The sequence below is a fragment of the Myiozetetes cayanensis genome, unplaced genomic scaffold, assembly GCF_022539395.1.
Source record: "Myiozetetes cayanensis isolate MyiCay16 unplaced genomic scaffold, myiCay2020 scf7, whole genome shotgun sequence".
In the NCBI taxonomy this organism is placed as follows: domain Eukaryota; kingdom Metazoa; phylum Chordata; class Aves; order Passeriformes; family Tyrannidae; genus Myiozetetes; species Myiozetetes cayanensis.
This window is the reverse complement of record NW_026087964.1, coordinates 17,817,119-17,831,959: the sequence shown is the minus strand read 5'-3', so window position 1 is coordinate 17,831,959 and position 14,841 is coordinate 17,817,119.

The window sequence follows — 14,841 nt, the reverse complement described above, 5'->3', positions numbered from 1 at the left end:
CTGTTAGAAAGCTTAGTTTATATCTTGATTGTAGCACAAAAGACAAATTTTGTTTCCTCCTACGTTTTACCACTTAGAGCCAGTAGAAATGGCATTGACTACATTTCTATTCAAACAAGTGTTTAATCATGATTTAATGAGGCCAAGGGAGTTCAGAATTCTGCAGATAATAGCTATACATAGCTAAATGGTCACAGATTTTATTGGCTTGTGGAATGAATCAGCCAGTAAAAAATGTAAGCAAAAATAAAAAAAAACAAAAAGAGTATCACTGTTTGGGACCTTTACCTATTTTTCTGCATGCAATACACAAGGTTATTAAAAGTTAAACCATTGGTAACAAATTGTTCAATTGTGAGAGTCATGCTACTCTTTCATTTGACTGATTAACACTTTTTTAAAAAACCATTTCTTTATTCCATGCTTCAGAGAGCCTTATAGAGAGGAGACCCACTCTATAGTGAAAGCTTTTGAATATGTCAATCCTTACTTCTCAGAAACAGTCTCAGTTGATGCCTTAGTTACAATGTGTAAATACATTTCCCTGGGAAAATTCTATTTGATGGCAACACAATTTAACAGAGGAAGGTTTAATAGAATTAAAGATTTGTTTGGAAAAGTGATTATTGAAATTAACAAAGTATAAAGTGATTTGTTTTTCAACTCAGGAGACAATGTCCTTCCAAGAATTCAACTGAAACTTTGGGGTTCAGAAGAAAAACAACCCCTTCCACCCCCATATAATTATGCAACAGGTTTATACAGTTTAGTAGTTTATACTACTGTGCCCTCTTGTCAAATCTTTTGCAAATTCTGTGTTTGGTTTATATGGTAAGGTTTTGGTAGTGGAGGGAGGCCAGGGTTTGCCCCTATGCCAGACACTAAAGGTTGTATTTGACTCCACAACAGACCACTTCATGACACGGTAGAGCCCATCATACAAGTTGGCGATGCCTCTATGAAAACATAATTAGCAAAACAAAACAACAACAACAACAAATATATGTTTATAACAGCAGAGGGAACACCAAGGTCAGAGAAGCAGAAAGAGGAGGTGCTCCAAGGGATGAAGCAGGTATTTGCTGTAACCTGTAAAGAGTCCATGCTGGAGCAGATTTTTTATGAAAGACTTCAGCCCCTGTTGGAGCAGGAGAAGAGCATGAGAAGGAAGGAGCAGCAGACAGAAACTGTAAGTATTGACTGCAGCCTCCCATCTCCCAGAAAAAGTGAAAGAATCAAGCTGGTCTTGGAGGAGTTAAAAGTGAAGGAGTTAAATAAGGCCTGGGAAAAGGTGGAGACAGAAAGATACTATTTTTGTCTACTAGAATCTATTATAAGTGGCAAAAGAAAAAAAAATTAATTTTCCCCAAATTGAATGTTGTTTGACCTGTGACAGTAACTATTAAGTAATCTACCTCTCTCAACCTAACCCACGAGCTTCCTCATCCTATCTTCTTTACTTGTTCTGCTGAGGAGGGAGAACAAAAGAGCAGCTGGGTGGGCGTCTGTCCCATAGCAAAGGCTAGCCCGCTGCAAATATGCAGAAGTTGATACAGGCCTAACAAATGAGTGTTACAGAAAATATGGTGTTCATGTCTGTCTATAAGAGAAGCAGATTTGAAAGAAACAAAATCTTGCTTTGCACTTAAGTGTGACTTTGGAAAGTGTTGGCTGAAGGTTTTTTCCTTTTTTTTTCCTTAACTTTTATAAAAATATACATTATTCCAGATACATTTTTCTGTGAAAAAATAATTTATGGATGAAGCACATTACACAATTTGAAAGAAGATAAAATCAATTCAGATAAGTTGATGTCAGGTATAATAATCATAACACTACTTAGCCTTCATTACAACTAATTAATGTAATTAAACTGTGAAGTTAACTTTTTACATTGTACTGAAGATCATTCAAAGCTTCAGACAAGATCTTTACAGTCAGTACAGACTAAAACTGTTCATAAATTTTAAGACTGAGGTAAGAATAGATATTCATAAATAAATACCTCTGAACTGGTGAAAAGTGGGGGAAAGGAGCCGAAGGAGGGGAAAGAGAAAAGGAAAAAAGAAGGCCAACTCACATACACTTGGTCAATAAAAATCCATAATGTGCTACCAAACATAGAGATACTATCTTCAAGAAATCCCCTAGCAATAAATAAATTGATCTGGAATATATAAAAAGAGCTTGCCCTGTTCTGATTTTCATCATAACCTTCACTTTTATGTTTGTTATGCTGTTAAATAGTTAACTTTCACATTCGTTATGGTTAAACCTTACTGGGTTAAACTACAGGATTTAATAAGTCAGGAGCTTTTTAAATTATTGTGCTCCAGATGCATTTTCTAGTCACCTGATCTTACGTGTTTATCTATTAGATGAGTTTTCATTACTAGAAGTAATTCTCCATCTGTAGGTATTTCTACATAATTATCAAGTTACATTATAGCCTTTTTCTACATAAGTGAAATAGGCTGAGCTCATTTAATTGTGTTAATCAGGAAGAATTATAACTTATTTTAAATCAGTAAATCCAATTCATTTTTATTAAAGAGCTTTAATGTATTTTATTTTTTTGAGCTATACATCTGAAACACATCAAAAAAGAGAATATTATGTCTAGCCTGGAAAAAAAAAGATGCTGCCTTGTAATCACACCAAAAAATTGAAATATCCCTATTTTAAATCTTTCATTATGTTTGAAAAGCTATTTGCGAAACCTAAAATACTTAGAAAGGTGTCCTTTACTCAATATTAGTCATGTGTCAGGTGATGACAGGTGTGGTCTACAGTATAAGAAGTTTATATTTCTTGTCACGCAGGATCACTCTCGAGGAGAAAAGACAACGCAGAAAGAATCGCGTCTCGTCTGTATCACCTGGGGAGTCTTTCTGCTATGCCTTCTGCAACTGGACTTGTCTATCTCGCATTGGCCTTTTTAGCCATCAGCGCGCTTGTAGCAAGCGTTGGTAGAGCCCTTCTCAAATCTTCGTTCGCGAAGCCTAGCCATGATGACAAGAGCAGCCACCAGAACCTTTAAATAATTAACCTAATGGAAAAAAATACAGAAGAAAATCACAGAAATTATGCCTTGCTTTCTTATTGAAAGTCATCTCTTCACTTAACATTGGCTGCTCTTAAAAAATGAAGATCATCAGAAAATGCTTATCTTCTGAAGTTATTGTGCTCTTTCAACTTTTTTTCTTGAATGGAAAATAGAGAATTTATTCTGGATTCTTATTGTCATTACGTTACCTCTAAAGTACAATTCCAGTTAAAAATGGGTTCTTCCTTCTCTTTCCAAGGCACTGTATGGAACTGAAAAACAGAATTCATGTTTTGCATTTTTACTTTTACTTGCTTGTTGCCATTCCCTATTTAATTTCCTTTATTCCTACTCATTCTTCATAGAAATATAACAGGAAAAGAACACATGTGGATCTTTATATGGATATTTGTGAGAAAAGAAATACTTCAGTGAAGTTATTGCATTTCTTTCTGTAAATAATATTAATAGAACTACTGTGACTTCCAGACATAGAATTACAGTGTCAGTCCACATCCTGCAGACATTTACGGCTGGCATTATTTATTATAAGTTTTTATTTTCAGAAATGCAGAATATAATCTATAACTTCTGTCTGTATGTAATTAAACCTCTTATAATTATACCTGATCTAAATTACAGTAAGCTCATTTAAAAATTAAAATTATAGTAAAAGTACTTCAGTTTAATCTAACATTATGGAAAAGAAAACCACACAAACAAAAAACAATCCTACCAAAAACTAAAACCACTACACAAGTTTATCTGCCCAGCCTGCATAAAATCACAGCTAATTCTGTCATACAGAAAGTCATATAACAAGCCAAAGTATGGCAGCTCCATGAAACTGTAACCCAATAAATACAACTTTACCATTACTAATCAGTAGTGTGGGCATTATAGGGTTACAGAACTGGTCAGGGCTTCCCTTCCTCTGAGTTGGTTTTGACCACATCCCTTGGCCTTAGGGGGCCACAGCCAGAAGACATCGAAATAACGAGATAAATACTTCAAGCAGAATTTAGGCAGAGTATAGTTATAGGTCTTGATTATACTCATATGCTACCATGTGTAACTTTTACTGCTTTTGACTCTTTCAGATGGAGAGGTGTACAAATGTACTTCTCTCAGGGAACCTCAGTGCCACCTAGATGAATTTAAAGAAGTGTAATAGAGGAGCCTGTTCTTGGTTCCTGCTCAGTACATATGGATGACAGTGTCTACAGCCCTTGTTTCATATTGAGATAAACAGTTTATCTACATGTAACATTCCCTAACCTGACAGTAGAAATGAAGAATGGAGTTGCTTATTTCTATAAGTTGTTTATCATTAAATAACCTCACAACAGGATTGTCCAGCCAGGTATTTTAGAAACAAATTCCCCTTTCGTATTTCTCCCAGAAAACTAACCTAAGAGATAACATGAAGGTTAGCTGACCTCCACTGATGTTATGTGATTTAACTGCTGCTTGAGTGAACAAAGCTTGAAATACTATGATTTTCTAAAATTGCATTTGGCACCAGATTGATGTGATTCCTACCAGAGGTATGAAATTTGCATATTTACTTCTATCCTACCCTCCCTTTTTCCCCAATAATTTCAGTCATTCATCTCTGGAGACGGTCAGAATCAGCAATTCATAGTTAATTACATTTTTTTAAAACCAGTATCAGAGAATCAACAAGAAACACATGCAGAAGTGCAGAAAGGCAAATAGGTGTTTTACCTGGAGTGGTACTCCCTCGTGCCTTAGGCTCTTCCTAACCTAGAATCCTACCGAAGGGCAAAAATGGCTTTTACTTTTGTTTCAAAGGTTCTAAGGAAGTTAGGAGATACTAAAGCAGATCAACTGAACAATTTGGTTAAGTAGCAGAGAAATTTCAGTGATCCTTCTCCCTCTTTGGAAAAATTTACATTTTTCTGCAAACTGTAAGTAAAATTGAAAAGTATTAATAATGCAACTGTCTAAGACAGATAAGCAACTGAAACCAAAAAGAAATTTCATCATGTATTTGGGAAGAAGTCTTGTATTGAAAATTGAAAATTTGATATACCATAGTAATTACTAAATATAAACAAAATTATTTATTGTTTTTATATCTTGGCAAGATTATAGGGGTGGCTTATTAAGTAAGTGGAATTCTGTGTTTGGTTTTGTTCTTTTGGCACATATAAAAAGAAAGTCCTATGTCAAGTGCATTACAAAAACAGGCTCATTGCATCAAGAGTATATGTGATATTATAGTACTTAATATTTATAAAAACAATTTTAGCTTAAAATCTGGCTTTGGGTTAATGGACCTCAGGTGTAACACACTGAGTTTAAGTTATACCTGTATATTTTAAATTAAAATAGTGAGCAATTATATTTAGTACTTTGGCATTTTTTTTAAATGGTAATCAAGGTCCTAATTCTGTACTTATGAAAGATATTTTTTGCCTCAGCTAAATAAAAGAGCTATGCCTTAAATTGATTATATTTTCCCCAACTAACTCTTTTCACTGGTACTTGAAAATCATTTTGGAGCAGAAATACCATTAATTTGAGAGTATGCCTGTGTTACTTTTGAAAAGCACCATTGGTAATATGCATTCTTGAGTTGAGGACATTATAAAAACTAAAACAAAGAAAACAAACAAAAGCCACATAACCAATAACAACAACGAAAAAAAAAACACAATAGAAAATTCACTTGCTTGACAGGCATTTTCCTTTGCTATGGCATTGCTATTTTGAGCTTTGAAATGGAACTTTTTTTGGAGTCAAAAATGCTGAAGCTATAGAATTATGAAGACAAACTTTCTCTGCTTCTTGATTTATTTTAACTTAGTTCATTGTTTATTCTAACACTTTAAATCTTTTCATCCTAGGGATTTGGATCAAAAACAACGTTTGACTTTACTTCTGGCTCTGAAAACTCTAATTTTGGGTTTCAATGGAAGAAATTAGAAGTGACTGATAAAAATTCTGTGAATGTGTAGCAGTAAGTAGTCTGACATCCAATTCTTCACATTTAAAGCTTTTTTCAGAAAAACATTTTATTGTCTTTATCTTCTGTTTTACAGCAGATTTCTCTTTCAGATGAAACATGTATAAAGGAATCCAATACAAAAGGCCTTTTTGCAGAGTTCTCAAGTATAATTTGTTACAGTAACAGTTTGATGGCAAGTTGAGAATGCCTTAGAGAGCTTCAAAGTAAGTTCATTTACTGCCTTTGATTGCATTCCCCTGGAGTTTCAATGTAGAATAGATTAGGGGAACAGTTTGGAAGAAATCCATATGGACTAAAACCAGGTAATTATTACCTAGTGTTTCTATTCATATTCCTAGATAAATTCAAGGACATCACAAAATGACCGAAGACACTTAAAAACCTCAGATTATTACATAATTTTTTTGTGGTGTAGTCAAGATCTTTAAGGTATGTCCAAGTACTTTATTAGTTTTTCCTTTTAAAGCAACTTCTATTCTCATTTCCTCTCTTCAGCTCCCTTCAGTGATTTTTAAATGTTAAGCAAATTAAATTACAAATATTTTGTGGATTTTTCACACTACTGTAATACAGATCAGCTGACATTATAAGTAGCTAGGAATATCCATGGCATATGGACTTCAGGTCATATCCCCTTGGCTTAGAGCCAGAAAAATGAACTTATTTGAACTGCTACAGAGCTTTTATATCCTTGGGGATTGTGACTGTGCAGTCAAATTCTCTCAAAGGTGCAGTTCATTTCCTTCCATGATTGTACTATGCAGGAACTGCTTCAAAGCAGCCAAACTGGGTCCCAGATTTGTATCTCCTTAACTTAAAAGGAGGAGCCATTAAAACATAACTATTTTCTTTTGCAATGATGTTTCAAGTGCATATTAAAAGAAAATTGTACATGCCCCAAGCCCCACTTCAATCTCATTTTAATTGATAGTCATTGTTTATATTAGAGAATGTACACAGATAATGAAATTACAGCCATGAATGTCCCTTATGGAGATATATTAAGACATAAAATGAGTCATCATTTAACCATCAGGGTCTTTTAATTTGTCTGGAGAACTAATAAATATTGTCTTCAGAGCTGAATTGGATCCATCCTGGATAATATTGCACAGAGATTTGGTATGTGTTAAAATGTGCACTGGAGAAGTAATTCAAGCACTGAGCCAAAAGAGACTCAAGCAATGAATAAAAAGATTTTTGAATGTATCATTGTGGTTTGAAGTAAGAAAGTGATGTAGATTTCTAACTGTAAATCTCTACTGCAAGTAAACACTACCACATAGCCAAGAGGAAGGGACTATCAGGGTAAGCAATGGATAGGATTTGGACTGAACAACAGCAGAAGTGAAACCAAATGCAAACACAGACAAAAAACCTCAAAGCAGGACTCATAACTAATATTTGAGTCTTTGTGAGGATTAAGGACACATGCTTACTGTAACTCAGGGCTATATATTCCACTCCACTTTCACATACCTGCAAAGATCATACTTGTGATTCCCCAAACCCTTGAATATTCTTTTTCTCAGCCATTTATAATTGGGTCAGCACATCCTAACTAAATACATTCACTGGTTTTCAACAGTTTAGTACTGGCTGTACATTCTGAATTGTGTAAAATGAAGCAAACAGAAAAGAACAACATTCATCAAAACCAAGGTGATATTAGGCTTTGAATCTTCACAAATACGTATTGTAATCACTTGTGTTTATTACAAATGGGAAATGTCATAAAAGAAATTTATAGAAGATAGAACTATTATGACTGGTCCTGGCCAGTTTTTGGAAAGTAATAAATCAGACTGTTTAATTATTTTTTCTGATAAATAATAAATAAATTTTAATTTCTCATTGGGGAATGGAAAAGCAGTTATAAATACACTTTAGTCACTCATTTCCTACCTCTCTCTTCACATCTTACTCTCTCAAGCTTTTTTGATGGGTGTACATCAAAGTGGCATTTTAAAAGAACCCTTTTGTTCTTTGAACAGTATTGAGTTCCAAGAGGCTGTCATGAACAAAATTAAAAATGGAAGCAGTGCAATTATATGACTGTTTTTATACAACTTCTTAGTATGATACAGTTTTAAAGAAATTAGCTGAATTGTTTTCACAGACCACCTTAATTGACACTTTGGATATTTTTGTATGAAACCTTAACACTTAAAATTAAAGTGTATTAGAATTATACTAAAGTACAGTTTTTATAAAAACTGAAAATACAGTATTAACTATGTTCAAAACACCACTGAACAAAACCTTAGTGCAAAGAAACAATAAAAACACAATCATTTTCCTCTATGTAATTTTAGATATTCAGATATTCACAATCTTCAGAAAAAAAAAAAAAAAAGGAGAAGAAGACTGCTATTCCCCTTAAGGAACTTCTGTAATGCAGATGCTTTTTGTTACTTGGAGTATCCTATCTGTTTACTGACACCAAAGATTTTTGAAACTCAGCAATAGGTAACTGAAATGAAAGTCATGCGAGAACTTGTTTTAGAATGATTAGGAAATATAAACAATTAGACCTTTTAGAGTATTTAAAGATTTTTTGTTGTCAAAGAAGAAACATTTTTGTATTCCTTTGATTTACGAGAAAATTGCTAAGTTCATTATTTTTAATTTCAAGACTGTTCTACTTTCCACTTCTTACACATTCTAGTAATTGCATATCATTATTTGAAATCCTAACAGATAAAAATATGTTATCAATAATAATACAGTTAGAATATTAATAATAGTATTAGTAATTGTTCTGTAAAATTTCAAAGAGTTATCTTTACAATTTTGGGTCACATTTTTCTTTCTGTAAGTAAACAGCAGTTGCTGCACTAGCACTACTGGATACAGTACTGCTTGGGTGTCCCATGGCAAGACATGTCAGTGGAGGGCTGCAGAGGTGACTTCTGTGAGAAGAGAACAGGGGCTGCCCCATGCCAGAGTGGTTCTGCAATAGATATCAAGCTCAGGGAAGAAGTGGTGGAAGTAAGAGCTTTACATGGCAGGACAGGTATTCCCTGCAGTCCATGATGTAGCAGTTGGATATGACCTGAGGGGCACCTTGACCCACAGAAATCCCATGCTGGAGCAGATTTTTTCCTGAAGACCTTCAACCTATGGAAACGACCTACCCTGCAGCAGTTATCTGTACTGCAGACCATACTGGAGCATTTTGATATTTCCTGATGGAACTGCAACCATGTAGAAGGCTCAAACTGGGGAAATGTGTGAGTAGAAAGGAGTGGCAGAGAACAATTGTTATTGATTGTTAGCCCCCATCTCTCCATTTCCCATCCCCTCTGTGGCATTCTTGGCAGACAATGTGATCAGGGGAGTAGCAAATGTAGAAATGAAGGAGTAAAGTTGAATGCTGGCAAAAATGGAGGGAAGGGGGGGGACCTGTTTCAACTTTATTTTTTTTTAACCATCCTGCTCTGTTTTTAATTGGCAATACGTTACTTTTTTCATAGAATTACAGCATGATTGAGGTTGGAAGGAACCTCTGGGGATTATTTGCTCAAGCAGGGCCAACTACAGAAGTGGTTTGGATTGGAAGGGACCTTTAAAGATCATCTAGTCTGTGCAATAGGCCAAGATCAATTCAGCACACAGTGTTATTCTACTGTACTCTCACATTTATGTGTTGGTATTCATTGTACCTTTTCTTCAGCTATAAATTTTTGTGAAACTCAAAAGCTGTTTTTATTTGACATCATCATATCAGCATCTAGGTTGGAAAAGATCTCTAAGATCATCAAGGCCAACTGTTAACCTGGCACCACCATCTATGTGACAGAGATCTTAATCCAAGACTAGGAATCCTATAAATTGGGTTTTACTCCTAATATCTTTGCACTTGACTGTTTGTGCAATCCCAGATTGCTTTACAACTTTCTACATTGTACTTAACTGCCATTCATTTTTACCTTGATTTCCTAGGCTAGAGACAGACAACATCAGTCTGTGAATCTCTGGCAGTACTGACCAGAGAAAAGGCTAGGAAGCAAATTTACCAGTTTACTGGACCTAGACCAAGGAAGAGTAAAACTTATATTGAGTAAAACTTATCTCCAGTTAATTTGCATTAGCAAAATTGTTCGAATGCTCATCAAGCTGCAGAACCACAGCAAGAGGAGTAGTCGTTGAAAACTCTATTATACACACATTTTTCTGGAAAGTTGGTTCAAATGGTTCATGAAACCACATTTCTATTCCATGCAATGCCATAAAGGAGACCATGTCTTATTATACTCATTTTCAGTTCTTTGTGGAAAAAGTTCACACTTTTAGAACAATTGAACAATTATTAACAAGATCATCTTAACTCAGTGAGGTCAACTGCATTTTTTTTATAGGTAAGTACATTTACACTATCTGTAATACTAAAAGCAAGCATTGAAAAATTATTTACACTTAAATTTAAAATAATTTGATGCAAAGAGGGGAAACCGTATGAGGAGCAGCTTGGTTTGTTCAGCCTAGAGAAGAGGAGACTGAGGGAGACCTCATGGCATGAGGAGGATGGACCTCATCTCCCTCACATGGGGAAGTGGAGGGGCAGGCACTGATGTCTTCTCTCTGGTGACCAGTGGTAGGACCTGAGGGAAGACCATGAAGCTCTGTCAGCAGAGGTTTAGGTTAGATGTTAAGAAAGGGTTCTTCATCCAGAGGCTGGTTGGGCACTTGAACAGGCTCCCCAGGGAAGTAAGCCAAGCCTGACAGAACTCAAGAAGCATTTGAACAACCCTATGAGGCACATATGACTTGGCTTGGATGGGCTGGTTGAGTCCTGTGATCTATTGTTTCCCTGACAACCAGGGACAAGTGTCTCAAACAAAAACTTTTCATGCTGCAGAAATAGGGTAATGTGTTTTATCATGCCAATCTCCTCTCTTCAGAGAAAGCATAACTACATCTGACGGTGTAAAACTCCCACCCCCTGGAGGTATCCAGGGAGCTCCCCCATATGCTTGAAATTCATATAACCTGTCAAACTCTTCTTAGTAGTGTGGGCCCCCATCCCCAAATACATTAAGACTGCAACCATCACTCCAAAAACAGATATTGAAATTGTAAAGATCAAATCTCGTCAGTGGATATCTTTGGTGATATCTGTCCTTTACAGTATGTGCTCTTATACTTTCCTTCTCTCTTTCTTTTCTTTATATATTTTTCATGATATTTTTATAGAAAGGAACAAAATCAGCTACATACGTCCTTTCTGCTGCAACCAACTTGTTTTAAAATAAACCTACCTTGTATATACAATGGTTATTCAGTGTCATTTCATTGTAATTCACCCCGAGGGATTTATTAAAAATAACCTCACTTATCCTGCCTCAGAGACAGGTCATAACAACATAGTGTGGCTCTTGGGGTTGTCCTAAGCACAGCCAGGAGTTGGTCTAAATGATCCTTGAGGGTCCCTTCCAATTCAGGATATTCTAAGATTCCATTAAATGACATATTTATATCTGTCAATAACAAAAAGAAAGACAAAATATAAACTTGACTTCAGTCTGATACACATTTTTTCCTAGTTATTAGCAGCTCATTAACTAATAGAGAAAATACGTTAATTTAATTTTAATAATTTTAGTCTCTTTCTTGATTGAAATGCAATAGTCATACAGGAAAAATTAAAAATCAATACAGGTCCTTGTTTGTACTTTAGAAGGGTATAATGGGCTCACACAGTCAAATATATCATACTTCTCTTTCTTGTTTTACTAAAACATCACAAAAGCCAGGCTTGTCAGAAATCTGACATCTTATTTGTGACCTCATTTATACTTTGAAATAACTAATATATTTACATTGTTGATATACAATGAGTCAATTCCTCAAGTCTCTTACTATGGTATTTATAAAGACTTTTCTGGTGGATATTATATGACTTTGTGATGGGAAAAGATAAAAATTTATTATTATTACTGAATGGTCTTATTTCTATTTCTGTCAGTGTCATTATGCTAACTTTCCAAAATATCCAGAAAATTAAACTTATAAATTTATCTTTGTGATTCATCAGATTCAAACTTTACATTTCATAATGCATGGCAATCACATATGTAAATGTAATCAAGAAAGTTGTAATTGTCAGGAGGGGTAGTTTTTAATTACTAACAGACAAATGCTTAAGATAAAAGAAAGAACTGGTCTGTTTGTTAAATTGAAAACAAAAATTAAAGTTTAAATTCCATAAATTTCATCAGTGCTTCTCCATTATTCTTGTCTATGTTATTTTTCTATTGGGGAAAAAATGTGGTCTAGGAGTTACTCTTAAAAAAAAAAAACGAAATACAATCTAACTAAAACCTTGTTATGGATAAACTTTAATACTAAGTTATTGATATTTTAAAATTATGTATTGTCTATCACACATTTGTCATTATCTTGTTACACTCAACAAATCAAGGTCTGTATTCAGGTACTTGTAAAATTAAGGTACATAGTATATTGAATTCAGCACTCTAGTTATAAAGCTAAATGCTTGTCAGTTTTTAAAGACACTATTGAAGATTAACAACAACTGAAGTTATTTATATTGCCAATAATATATGATTTTTTATGTTCCTAGGGATTTTCAGTAGTAATGATATTAGTAACAGTGCATACTTTATCTAGTCCTGTAAAATTCAGCAGTCATACCTTATACTAATATCTGTAAGACCCTAGCCCCGAAGCAACAACCTCAGACAGGAGTTTTACTTTTAAAAATCTACAAGGCTCCAAAAATTCTCCCACCAAATGTTTGGAAAAGCCCTCAGTTCTTTAATACCTTAAGGTAGTGTAAAGAGAGTCCAAGGCATGCGTTTTCTCAGGAGATACTTTTACTGATAATTTTAGAAAATAAGGGAGAAAAGAAAAGATCTTGGAAAAAGTTTAAAAGAGGTAACATAAAACCAAAACAAAGCATTTCATGAAGCAGTGGGTAACACACTTGAATAAAATGGGAAGACCCTCTGAGGGGTCTCCCTTATGCTGTTGGCTTTGCTCCCTGAAAAGGGCAGTCAAATCACCCTCTGATCCAGCAGGATTGTTTAGTGAAGATTCCCCATAATAGGATGCTGACAGACTGGTTGGGCACAAGGGTCTTGGTTTTCCTGGGACACTGACAGACAAATCAAACACTAAAGGTTGAGGAAATCTTCCCTTTTCTCATGACACCAGGTATATTCAGGTAGTGATTCTAAAGTTGAAGTTATGAACTGCATTTGAGCAATATCTCTGCTGTCATTACGTTGACTCAGATGCATTCCTTAACATACCTGATCCTTTCTTTCTTCCACAATCGCACAAGAAAACTCTTCTGATCTATAATTATGTTAAGAGAGGCCAGTCATACCACATTTAAAAAGTTGCTTTAGAGAACTGGCAAATTTAGTTCTTATCTTTATTCATGTGGAGGTTAATGAGAATCTGGCATCAATTTGAGAATTAATACCTAATCAAGCAAGACACCTGAGGCTGAGTAACTAGCAGATGTTTCTTGAATTGGAACCTTAATGGCTCACCAATCAATAGAGTGCCATAAGAGTATTTCTTCTGCAATTCCAGTCAGAGCAGATGTGTTTAAACAGAAACATAAGTGTGTAATAATTAGCTTATTCAGTGTGACTAGCAACAGTTATCAGTTCAAAGGACAGAGGATACAAAAATAAAGAAGTTTTAATGGAATACATGTATCCTAGTCATTATTCTCAAATTAAATGTTTTCATCTTCTGATGAAAATACCTCTAAGTACATGAAAAGAATTTAACTGTTTCCTGGGTATAGTGTATTTGTTTAACTTCCTCACTTAAAAAACTACTAATTACCCTGCACTTTATACATGGAGGGCTTTGGGCTGGAAGGAATCTTAAAAACTATCTTATATGAATAGATATGTTTCTGGAAGAATTTGTAATGGGAAGTTAGAACGTTAGGAAGGCTTTTTGCCTAGGTGGTGGCTCTTTCTCGAAGGCAGTTTCTGTGCTTCCCCTTCCTGCCCAGGGCATAGCAAGAAAAGTTCTCAGCCTTACTGTCTGATATGCAGAGAGATAACATGTTTGCAGACATGTACAAGGCCTCCTTGGGCCAGAGAGAGGGGGGAGGAGAGAAGACACAAAAATCTTTGGAGGAGGAGGGGCTTTGCCTATTGAGGCCCTATGTGTGCACCATATAAAAAAGTGGTCCTTGCATCTGGAATAAACCTTTTTTTAATCTTTCCACTGCCTTGGCATTCTTGGGAAGAATACCTGCATATGTTTACCTTTACATATCTCGTTCCAACCGCCTTGTCATGGACAGGAAGACCTTCCAGTAGACCAAAGTGATTGTAACTCACATTTTAAGATCTGACTTGAATGTAGTCAAAAGGGATTTTGAGGCTGGGGAGCAGGAGACTGCAGTTCAAAATAAATTTTTGTTTTCAAGAATTCTCAACTAATTTTAATTAGAACAGGAAAATTTTAGTAAGTAAAGAAATCTGACAGAAGTTTCTGTCCTAAATTTCCATCCTACTCCACCCCCTTTCTTATTTTTATTCCAGTGGGTTGTCCATAAGATCTTGTTCATTTTCTTTATATTTACATTATTAATTATTTTCACATTATAATTATTAAGAGAAAAGTATGAATAAATTGTATGGTACTTATTAGCCAACTAGGGTAAACCCATGACAATAATCCGTGCTATCACATGATGTGACCTCAATTTAAAATTAAAAAAAACACTCTTTGGCACACAGTATTGTATTAAAGAGTAAATGATGGTTCATGCTTATTCCTCATCATTGATAAAATGCATGTA